The sequence below is a fragment of the Cygnus olor genome, chromosome 5, assembly GCF_009769625.2.
Source record: "Cygnus olor isolate bCygOlo1 chromosome 5, bCygOlo1.pri.v2, whole genome shotgun sequence".
In the NCBI taxonomy this organism is placed as follows: Eukaryota; Metazoa; Chordata; class Aves; order Anseriformes; family Anatidae; genus Cygnus; species Cygnus olor.
The window spans coordinates 4,662,781-4,674,692 of NC_049173.1; the positions used below are offsets into that span (position 1 = coordinate 4,662,781).

The following is an 11,912-nucleotide window of genomic DNA, read 5'->3' on the forward strand; positions in this document are numbered from 1 at the left end:
GTCAGTGCACATGGGAACCAATAACAGAAGTTGCTGCCCTAAGGGACGGTCTCCTCAGCTTGGAAGACAGACATAGTGAAAGCATTGGGAGCATTAAATGCTTTGGGAAGGAAGATGGACCACACTGCAACCTGGCTGTGAACAGAAAAACCACACTCCTAGAGTATATGCATTTTATTGTAGGACTACAGTAGTGTTAATATCGTTGTATGAGACACCAAGGAAAACCTGAGTGGGACAGTTGTGGTTACCCATGTTTAAGAATGGCAGGGTTACTGGGGTGACTAGGGAAATGGAGAACCTATTTTATGAAAGAAGGCTGAAAGAGCAGGGCTTGTTCAGCCTAATAACATGAAGGCTGAGGAGAGATAGGCCTGCTCTCCAGAAATGCATCAGGGGGGTAAACACTAGGGAGGGATAAGAGCTATATAAGCTGAAATGCTGGCACAGGAACAAATAGGCAGGAACTGGCTCTGAATAAATCAAGGCTGGAAGTTAGAAGGAAGCTTTTTACTATCAGAGGAAGGGGCTCTGCAACAGACCCCACCAGTGCAACAGGGACAAAAAACTCAATGGTTTTATGGTGTTGTATGATAAATGGATGAAATCTGTGCAGTTTTATTCTCCGCGATGTGAAGAACCAGACATGGTGACTTAGGATGGCCCTTCAAATTCAACAGTGATGTTAACATCCTAAGACATATAGAAGATAATGCATGGTACAATTATTATGTTAGGCTCTCTGCACCTTTGGCAAACTCTGATTACCTTGCTACAGCAGCACAGGGGGAAGGTGGAGAGGGGCAGGAATGAGATCTTGTTCGCTGCTAAATCCAGTGTAACTACACACTTGGTCACTGAGAGCAGTAGTGCTCGTGCTGGACTGTAACCCAATATTTTTAATGTTCATCGGTACCATCTTCCTGCATCATGCTTAGTGCCCATCCTCAGATCTGTAACTTTTCCTGTGACTGGTTAGTAGGAGCTGAAGCCCACCAGTTGGCAAAGCATCTGAAAATTGACACCTGAAATACTGTATTCTGCTGGTAAGTCCAGCAGGTAATCTAAGCAGGGTAGAAATGGATGTTACCACAAAAGGCTGCAGCTAGATTGAGACATATTTAACTCCAAATTTCCCTGTATGCTACAGATGTTCCTAAGTACCCTATAGAGGTTTTCACCCCCTCAGAGACTGTTTTTCAGAGAAAACCCTCCTGAGTCTGCACAAGTTTTGCAATCTTTTGTATTCTAAAATGATCAGTTAAAACACAAAGTTTGCAGAAGGTGAAGATAATCTGATGCAAAGCACCTGAAGGTCACAGAGCCTGAATATAAGGTCACCAAGGGATCTCCAGGTTCATGTCATCAGGTGGAAGAATAATGATAGATGTGTTTTGACAATGTTTATGTTTAATTTAACAATTAACACTGGCCTCACCTATTGATCTTTAAGCAAACATTCGTTATGGTGCACAATGACATTGCAGTTAGCAACTTCGGATTGCATTAGTGGCAGTTTCAGCTGAGCTGCATTAAGAAATGCTAATTGCAACAGTCTTGAGGAAGGAAAACTGAAACAAAAGGGTATCTACGCATCTTTGGTGAATGTTCCTGGTCTGGGCAGAGATGCCTTTAGCAGGGGTCTTAGAGGGTAAACAGCACTTTTCTCTTTCCCACTTGGGTGATATGTGTAGTTAAGTCTTATCTCATTGCTAGCTCTGAGTGAGATTGATCCTTTTTTAATTTACCAAACCACTTCCACACTGATGTGAATATTACCAATCTTTAGTTTTCATTATTCCAGTGTACAGGAGTGAATGTTTGCTGGGAGAGAGCACTGAGGACCCTGACTAGGCAAGCGCTGTAAGAAACTCAAAGTACAATGTCCCTTGAGTCTATGGACGGAGCAGCACTATCTGCAGGGTCCTGCTCTCTTATTCCCAGTACTACAGGAGAGCTCAGAGGTGAGTCTGAAGCCACTTGCTGCTTCCATCCCCAAATGTGCATGTCCGCCTCTTCCCTTGTGCCCACTCCTCCAGAGTCCTCGCAGCTCTGCAATGAATTGTAGCTCAGCCCCATGAATAATTGATTTCTGAGCATATCAACCAATATGAAGGGCAAGGAGGAAAAATGCAGCCCTGTCCTTTATTGACAGCAGTGCGCTCACAGATTGTTTTAAACCAGCCCTGAAGCCATACCTGGAGGCTGTGCTTTAGGTGCTTCACAGCTTCAACACAAGAGGAACTACCTGGGCAGATTTCGGGAGAAGTAAATTGGAGTTTGGCAAAGGGCAGGAGGAACTAAACTGCAGAACCAAGGTGATGCATCCAGTCATACGTGAAGTCGGTGGGGCAGGCAAGAGACAACCAGAGCCCACTGTTCAGCAGCCTCAGCTCGGTGAGAGTATCCTAAAAGCTTTAACCATTTAGAAAGTGATGTGCATTGGTTATATCTGCTCTGGACTCATGATGGCTAGTGATTGAGTTAAGATTTCTTGGCAAGTTGCCTCTCATCGGAAGCACCACAGTGATAGTTTTTATGAAAGAAATGGAGCTTTACAAGATTGTGCAGAAGGCTTGCAGGTAGCGTAGTGATTGGGGAGCAGGACAACGTGGTAAATCAAAGGAACTGGCATTTGGACAGGCTGGAGGAGAAGGAGAGAAGCTAGAAAAAGGGAGGTCAAGTAGGTGAGAGGAGAGGTGATCAGAATGGGAATAGACATTTTAGCAAGGGAGTGACTGAGGAAAGGGCTGACTTGAAAACCTTCGCTGGAAGCTTCCTGATGTACTATTTTTGTAGCCTTCTCCTGACCCTTTTTTTTGTTGTTGTTGTTGTGTCCTCAATTATTTGGGGTAAGCATTGTCCCTATCTTTGTTAGCTCATCTATACGTGCATGCAACCTAATGACATGGGTGAGCTACTTAATCCTAGTCTGTCAGTGTCATCCAGGATTAATTTACTCCCTGTTCAGCACTGGCTGTCACTTGGATGAGTGTCTCCTGCACCATTTATTTCCTTCTGCTCTTTTCTTCCCCTTTGGCCATGCCTTTGGCAAAGGGCCCTGCAGCTGAAATACCCCCTGTGACATTCCTCCAGATTCCCCCATCCACGCTAAACAGTACAGACATGCCTGCTTTGTCTGCTACCTCCATCTTAATGCTTTATCTGCTTACACAGTTAGTGTCTCCCCCCCTCCCCATTACTGACCTTGTGGATTAATGTATAGTACGGGACCGTAAGCTTTCTTGAAGGCTGGGTGAATTGTGTCCTCAGCTCCCCATCTGTCGCCATCGTCTCTTATTGCCTTCTGCACAGTGACACAGACACAGCTGAGACTTCATAAGAAGCAGATGAAAGAGCTGGTTGGTGGTGGGTTTTTTGTTGTTGTTTTTCTTTCCTCTTTCTTTGTTTTTGACCTGGAGTTTCCAGTTTGGCAACTGGTCTCTACTAGTGCCTTCCTTTTGGGTGTCTGGTTTAATCAAGGGATTGCAAAGTCTGAATATTAATCAACTCTATTTAAAGAGGTTAGAGACAGGAGATGTATAACTGTGACAATGTAGAAATCTGGATTTAATCATTGGTGTCCTGGTTGTGTGGCTGAAATGTAAAGGCTAAATATTTTGGAACAGAATAGAAGATGAGACTACAGGATGAATGAGCTTCATGTTCTGAGGATTTGGGGGTCTCCTCCACAGCTAAATTGCACAAATTTAAATTGCACAGGTATCAGGAGTCTGGGAACCAAAGCCCTGCCTTGGCCAGATGCAACCCCCTGGTAACAAGGCACAGAAAACAAGCTCATCCTCTGGCAAGAAAGATGGAGCATCCCGTGGAATCACACTGTTAATTGCAACCAACAAAGCAGGTATCCCAGCACAGGGTGTCTTTTATAAGGGAAGGTTTGTGGGGTGGGGAAAAGCAGTTAGTGCCCAGACTCATGATCAAGGTCTCAAGAGAAGGCAGTCCTAAGGAGTGGCATTTATTCACACAGCATGTGTGGGGCACTTTCTGGTGGCTTGTGGTTGGTTTTCCTGATGTCACTGTTTCTCCACAGAGCGCTGGGTGAAGGTTTGTAGAGGGCTGGCCTCTCTCTTTCCTTTCCAGCCATCACCAGTGAAAAGCTGCTTAAAAATACATTTAGCATTTTCCTTGCAGACAGCTTTGTAGCATGACTAGCATGTGCTTTGGTGCAGAGAATTACATACTGCTCTTCCTGAATGTTAACTTTTCCATTTTGTTCTGCACATACACTGGTATTTGCCCCCTACACTAACACAATCCACAGCTCTACATGCTATCACCTGTCTATAAATTCCATAACTGGGTTGTTCTCCCCAGGAACATTTGTTGTGTTATCGCATGTTTTGCCTCTTGAAATAGGCCGGGAAGTGATTTGCAATCATGGTTTCATCTGATTGAATGGGAACGGTAACAGAAGTGCCCAGGAGTCAGCCAAAGTCAGCCAGGCTCATCCAGACCTGGTACAAATTTCCCTGGTTCGTTTTGAAGCCCGGAGAGTTGAGGTGTGCCAGGAGTGTTGTCACTGCTAAGAGTTAGAAAATGCCATTAAAGCCATTAGGCAGACTGTGCTGCTAAGTGAAGGAGGTGCAAGGATCGAGTTCAAGCACCAAACTCCTTGTCATCCATCCCACTCACTGATTAAATATGTAATTCTGTGTACAGCTTCAGGCTCTCCAGTACCAGAAGGACACCAACTGGAGTGAGTCCAGCTGAGGCCATCAAGGTGACCAGGAGCCTGCAGCACAGGATGCGCACAGAGAGACTGGGAGTGCTGGGTTTGTCCAGCCAGAGGGAGGGAAAGCTGAAGGGAGACCTACAAGCTGGCTTCAATGAATTAATCATTATACAGAAGACAGAGCCAGATTATTCTTGGAGGTAAAGGACAAGAGGCAACAGTCACAAATCGTGTCATAGAAAATTCCAGTTAAGTATTAAGAAAAACTTCTCCACATGAGGGTATGTTGGAACAGGGGATCGGGAAGGTTGTGGGAGCTCCATCCTTGCAGATGTACAACACTGGATGGATAAGTCCTTGAGGTACCTGATCCAAAACTTGAAGTTAGCCCTGCTTTGAGTGTGTGTATGGGATGGACTTTGAAAAGTCACTTCGTTCTTCTTCGGTTCTAATATTATCTCACTCCCTGCCTCTGTTCTGGAGTGTTCAACTGTGTGCTTCCATGACCAGTGTGACAGAGGAGCCAGCTGTGTGCATGGTGGAATACAGTTGGCCATCTATGTTTGAGAAGAGCGTTTTGTCCCTGACCATCTTTTATTTTAATTCAGGCACAGACATGGAAAGCAATGGCTTTGTAATAAAGAAGTGACCTCTCAATAGAGATCTCTTACTGTTCATTGAAAAACCGGATTTCTGTCCCATGGGAAATTCTGGTATTTTCGTATTTGTTTTCATCTCAAATTGGAACACATAGTTCCTAAAAAGAATTGATTTGCAAATGTCAGAGCATTTCATGTTGACATTTTGAGCTAAAATGAAAGAGTTTTGCTTGAATCAGGTCATCATTCACGTCTGCCTGAACAGCCCCATGCTCACAGGAGCTGTAGCTTTGCTTCCTGTGATCCCAGACAAACCCACCACTGCCTGAACTGTTTCTACCATAATGTGCCCTTATTTCTTCCAGCAGCTGAGTTGCTTGGAGGAATCACAAGTCTCCCAGATGGCAGTGTGCTGGCTCAAGCAGATGTAGAACAAAACAAGAACCATCGGTTTTCTCTTTGGAACGTTTCTGGGAAACATTTCTTCCCTGTGTGGGAAATCTTGTTTTGCACAAAATGTCACTTCCTGAAGGGAAAGTAGTTTGTTTTCCCTTCTTTCTAAGGGAAAATGTTCAGTCAGTGTAATATGCCACAAATATGTTTGCACACGCGTGTATGAAGCTGTTTCTTTTCTACTTGAACAAATGTTGCAGCCACGTTCATTTCCAACATGTGAGCTCAGACTTTTCTCCGTTCGTTTCAGCGGAGCTAATCCAGCCACAGTGGCATAGATAGAACTAAATTTGGACCAAAGAGAAGACTTACTGTTTTTAATAATAACACAAGGATGGAGCCACAGCTGGTATGAAACCAGGAAATCAGTGGAATTTGGATGGCTTACACCTGCCAAGGATCAGCCCCAGAAATATTAATAGCTACCTACCTGTAGTGCTTACAAATGTACTTACAGTCCATTTCCAGTGCTGCCTTGGGCAGAAGACAGCACATTTGCAGCCTTACTTAGTCTGGCAAGGAGGGTTTTTCACGCTTCTGCTCTGTTAGCAGCATCCATGGTAGATCTCCTCTCCTGCTCCTTTTCCTCCCAACCAAGACTGTTTGTCTAAACCTCTGCAGTATCAACCTGCAGATCTTCTCTTGTTTCTGTGCTCTAAACCATGTACTGTGCAAAGTCAGTGTGAGCTGAATGCGAGCATCTGAGGACAGAATTTGGGCTTAAAATTTGTAGCCCATTAGGAGCATGCTAATTGCCTAGGGTGACACCCAGCTGACAGCTGGTTTGATGGTAACTATGTCCTCATTCCTGTTTAAAATTCTGTCTCCTAAATAAATGAGTGATGGGATCGATAGCCTTGCTCTGTTAACAGGAGTGCTGCGATGCACCACTGTGACTTTGACTTCACTATTTTCTTTGCCAACTAATTATGACAAAAATGACATATCAGGTGATCTTTGCTTGTTCCTGAGACACTTTTAACACCATCTCTTAGGCTCTTTTCCCAGAACCCATGGCTTTTGTCATTTGCTTCTCTGATTTCCTGTTCATTACATTTGTTGACAAGTGCTCAGATGAATTCATCTAAGTTGTGTCCTTGCTGTTTCCTCACCATTTCCTCTTGCATGCCAGGGTGGGTATTTAAATATATAGCTCACCGATTGCTTGCACAAATGTTTGCTGATGAAGGTATCTACACAGTGAGAAAATGTCAATCAACTTAATTGCATGTGCAAATTCCACTCTGCATGTGTAAATACAGGATCTGTGTGCAGTTGAAGTATCTATACTGAGAAATTGGACTTTGCTATCTTTTTAATACTTTCATTAAGAAAAGTGTTTTTTTTGCCTTGTGATGTTTTTTGCCTTGTGATGTTTGGGCATCACAGAGATTTGAAGCCCCCTAAAGGGGGTCTGGTGAGCTCTGCTGTGGCTTGAGTTGCTTGAACACACACACACACACTCCCTGTGATGGAGATGGCAGAAGGAAACGTTGTCAGCCTGAGTGGCTTTGACTCTCGGTCCAGCATCTTAGAAATAAAAGTTCAGCAGTACCTTAAATACAAAGCTTGCCTGGTTTTGTCCTGGCAAGCAGGGGTGCATGTTCCTTTCTGCCAGTGCTGTGATGGGTGAAGTAACTGCCAGCAAAAATGGTGAGATGAATTAAAGCAGCAGCGATGTCTTCCCTTGGTGCAGCGAGGACAGGCAGGGCTGGGTGTCAGATCCGTTCACACAGCCTTGGGCTGTGAATACATGAAATGGACGGTTAGGAAGGGTCAATGTCACATTTACATCACTGAGAATAAACAACTAGGGGAAATGCCCAGTTTGCTCAGTAAAAAGTAATAAGATGTGGATTGGGAGGCTGGGGGGGGGGAACAAAAGACCCACAGATCATTTGAAGCTGTACGTCCAGAAGAGAGAACATGTATTTTACTGGCCTGCTAAACATCAGAGACCTTTTATCTGTGTGTTCAAATCTCTGCATAGTTGGTTAACCTGGTCATCATAAAAGAAATGCAGTGAATTTCTCTCTTTGCAATCTCTGGATGAGATTTTCTTACTTTGCCGGAGCACTTTCCGTGGGAACTTCTCTAATAAATCAAAGCAGACATCCCTCTAACTCTCTATCTGATAGGAGGCAGCACCACTTGCTTCAGAATAAGGTGGAGCAAATCCTGCAATGGGAAGCTAAGGAATAATTTGCTGCAGATAAAGTTACTTTGCTGAGAGGTTATCGTCAGCCACAAAGCAGGAGGCTTGCTATCTGATCCCAAGCAGCGTGAATCTTTACTTGCCTCTCTGCAGGAGAATAAGATCTCCCCATTGTTCCTGGCCATGGTTTCCAAAATCCATGATTTCTGCAGGATGGGTGCCCCCTGTCTCTAGGTGGAGCTGTATTTCACTGGTGTGCTGGGTACAGGACCCTCAATGCCAGACCCTCCCTTTCACAGCCTGTTGTCAGGAATATCGCTATTTGCTGGCTGTTCTCCCTGGCCTTCTTTCTGTCTCTCCTTTTGCTTTCTCTAAGGATATTTATGTTTAAAAAAAAGTAGAAAAGCAAAAGAAAATGACTGTGTAACCCCCAGTACAGAAATCTGATTAGGAAAAGGCACAGCTTTTCAAAGAGCCCTGGGAGAGGTAGGGACAAATTGTCTGTATGAGTTACTCTGAAAGTTGTCATGCATTATATTGCCATAAAATAACAATCAGGAGCTGGAAGTACATGGATTATTCCCATGAAAAGCCACTTCTCCCAAATGGTAGCCCCGCATTAAACCAGTTGTGTACATAATGTTTCATTAGAAATAATATTGTTATTAACAGATGTCCATTTTCAGCACGGCAAACGTAGCTGGGATTTTGTTGTTTCTCACTTCCACATAAATGGATCTTGCATGGCGGTAGCAATGAATATGAAAAGCTGAAATTAAACGTTCAGGTAATAAAGCTCGGGTTAGCCGTCTTCCCCAGAACGTTGTGTTCCTTCCAAAGAGCAGGCAAAGACAAATGCCAAGTTTTAAAGTGCTAACCTGCTGCAGTTTTGGAGTTGTTTTCTGGGTTGTGTCTGCCTCATTTCCAGATCCATGCAAACAAACCTGCCGATTAGTGCGTGTGCTTGTGTGTGTGTGTGCGTGCGTGCACGAGTAACCCAATTTCTGCCTTTCTTACTTGGCCCAGATTAACAATAAATAAATAAAATAAATAAATAAAATAAAATTGTCAATAACACCCGCAGTGTGGTGGTGAAACATCCAAGCTGGAGCGGGGGCTTAGCTTTTGCTATATTTGATGTAACAGGTAGATAGAAATGTTCCCTCACGGGAACAAGTTTGTTTGGTGCAGATCTCTCGTTTTACTTATTTACCGATGGTCGCAGTCTTATTTTGATGCAAAACTCTGCCTGCCTCCCCCACCCCCCCTTCCCCTCCCGCCTTCCCTAGAAGTGACATGATCAAAAGCTATTTCTTCTTCAGAGTGATTTCCAGTAACCTCCGGAGCAGTTTTTTTAATTAAATAAACCTCATCTTGTCTAGCTTTCTGGTCAGCATTTTGAACCCCCTGCAGATGGGTCTGAAGGATTAACAGCAAATCCTCCTCGACCCAGCTCAAGCAGATGGGCGGCATGTGTCTGATAAATACTAGGACAAGGTCTGCTTCCTCGTGTTTCCAACAGATAGACGGTATACCCTGTAAATTAAATTTAAAATGGTGGCCCTTTCAACCCGTAGAATAGCAGAGGAAAAGGAATACAAATGATATGAATTTCCTATTTCTGGCACATTGTCACCTCGCGACCAGTGAGTCAAACATCACCTGTTGGGCGAGTGGCACCTCCAGGGAAGGCTGGGTCAGCAGTGTGCTGAACTTACTGCGAGCACAATGAGCCTGGCCGTGTGGCTGCTGCATCTCCTCGCTGATGGCTTTTATTTGCATATCAGTTTGCAGAGCATCCTCTTTCCAAATGGATGTCTCTGGCACTGGTGCCCATAGGGGCTGTTGCAATAGGAGGAGCAAGGCACATTCCTGGGGGTGTGGAGGAGTAAAACTGCCCTGTGCAAGGGAGCTGTGCTCAGATACCCGAGAGTATGCTGGGATACTGGGAGACCTTCCCCAGCTGTTCACTGTGATGGTCTGGAGTGGAAAACTCTGCTCCCAGGGGACAAAGGCAGACCTTAGAAATAGAGGGAGGTCTCTGTCTGAGCCCCACTTGCTTTGACAGAGATCTTCCAGGTCCATGGGTTTGCCATTTCTTTAGTATGGCTATTTTCTAAAAATGAAGCAAACCCTTTCTTCTTCCTCCACGTTTTTATTTTTGATTTTTGGGGGGTTTATTTGTGTGTTTTGGTTGTTTTTTGTGTGTGTGTGTGTGTGTGTGGTGTTTTTGTTTTGTTTGTTGTTTGTTTTTTTTTTTTTTTTCATTTGAAGAGGAAAAACATAGGCATTTTTAGGTGCTTTGCTTTACCTGTCTTTATTCTTGCAACTTCTTGCCCCCTAGGATGGTGGTCGCTCCGGGACTGCTCACAGACAGAAAGATTTGGCTACGTTTGCACTGTGCATGGCCACTTCCCGACAGCATTAGTGGAAACTGCCTTTCCCCAGTGACCTTGCTGCTAAGCTGGAGACTGTCAGGGACTGTCACCTCCAATGACACTGCTCAGAGGGTCCTTGTCAGAACAATTACCACTGGTATGTCACTGTATCGTCTTGCAGAGCCTTTGGCTCATGAGGGAAGATAGCTCTGATGTTTGGGGTAAAAAATACCGTGTTGAGTGGCCAGATTTCAGGGATGTGACATCTCTGTAAAGTCAGTGACTCTGTATCTGTGCAAAACAGGTAAGGAGTTGGTGGGAGCAATGCAGAAGCAGCACATAAGGATGTCATCTGAAGGTTCACTTAAAACTGAAAATGGAGAGATTGGGTGTGAGGTTATCTCCATTAGAGACATCAATATGTAGTAAGGAGTGGGTTTTCCTTTTCTAAAACATTGGTTTTCTCTCTCAGATAATTTAGGCTATGATTTAAAGAAGAGAAAAATAACCAAGACTATTTGACAGTAGCAAGCAAATAAATCAGACTTTCTTCCCAGGGTATTCAAGAAGTTGCAGGGTTGTATCTTCTGGAGAGGCCTTTGTAGATAAGGCTTTGTGGGATGGATACTCTCTTGGAAGGGTGGTAGCAGTGGAAAAGTGGGAGAATTAAAAGGAAGGGTTTAAAATGCCACAACGCTTGTGGACTAAACATTCAGCTGCTGGAAACCAGCTTACTGTTGACTGTGGGTGGACTTGCATCATGTTACACAGCTAAAAATCTGATCCATGGAATCAGAAACAGCATAAAAGAAGGGAGGCGTCCAGCCTATCTTCTTGCTCCTGGGCAAGTTTTGATTGTCTTTGGACTCTGTTTTTGCTAGTTCTCATTTTTAATTATCTAAATGACACTTTCCGCATTGTTTCTTTCAGCAAGATCAGTGTGGGCATAAAAAACACATTTCCTCATCCATTACTCATCCCTCAGGACTGTAAAGTGCCAAGGTATAAACAATTTCTTTTTTGATACATGCCCATATCAGCTCACCTTTAATCCTTGTGATGAGAAATATTTAAACTTCTTAATGATGGCCTGAAAATTTGAATGAATAAGTGAGAAACAAAACCATTCACTAACTTTCTTTTTCAAATAATCACAATGGTTTAGAAAATGAGTTAGCATTTTTTTGACTTTCCCAAAATATTTTCCTTTTCATCACTTCAGCTGTCCGTTTTATCTTATCTGCTTGCACAGCTATGATGTTGGACTTAGATAACTCCATGCCTTTTCATGGCTTAGCACAAGAAAGTTAAGATAAATGGAAGTGGAAAGGTATATTGTCAGATAATGTAGTGTCCCTGACAGCACATACCTGTCTATCCACCAAAGGTTTCCTCATTTGCCTATGGGACATAAGAATGTACTTTGAGCCAGAGGAGGCATTAAACCACACTGTTGCTGGGCAAAGCAGGGCTCAACTGTCAATTTTAAGAAGCACAGGTCTGGTATATTAGAGAACTTCTCAAAGAAAATCCTTTATTTTTCGTGGTAGGTGGAAAATTTCAGGTATAAAATGTCTGTGCAAAAGATTTGTTTGTAGCTGAGTATGTAGCAGTTGAACAATTTGCACTAA

The 11,912-nt window shown here is 43.7% G+C and overlaps 1 long non-coding RNA gene across 2 annotated transcripts; it reads left to right on the forward strand.

Moving 5' to 3' along the window:
* Positions 1–1,616: 1,616 nt before the first annotated feature.
* LOC121070899 lies at positions 1,617–5,762 on the forward strand. Of its 2 annotated transcripts, none has more exons than XR_005820288.1 (4): positions 1,617–1,651; positions 1,805–1,964; positions 3,724–3,865; positions 4,690–5,762. It is a non-coding gene; the product is annotated as an uncharacterized LOC121070899 (long non-coding RNA). The 2 variants fall into 2 exon arrangements; XR_005820287.1 differs by lacking the exon at positions 4,690–5,762 and adding an exon at positions 4,381–4,566.
* Positions 5,763–11,912: the final 6,150 nt, after the last annotated feature.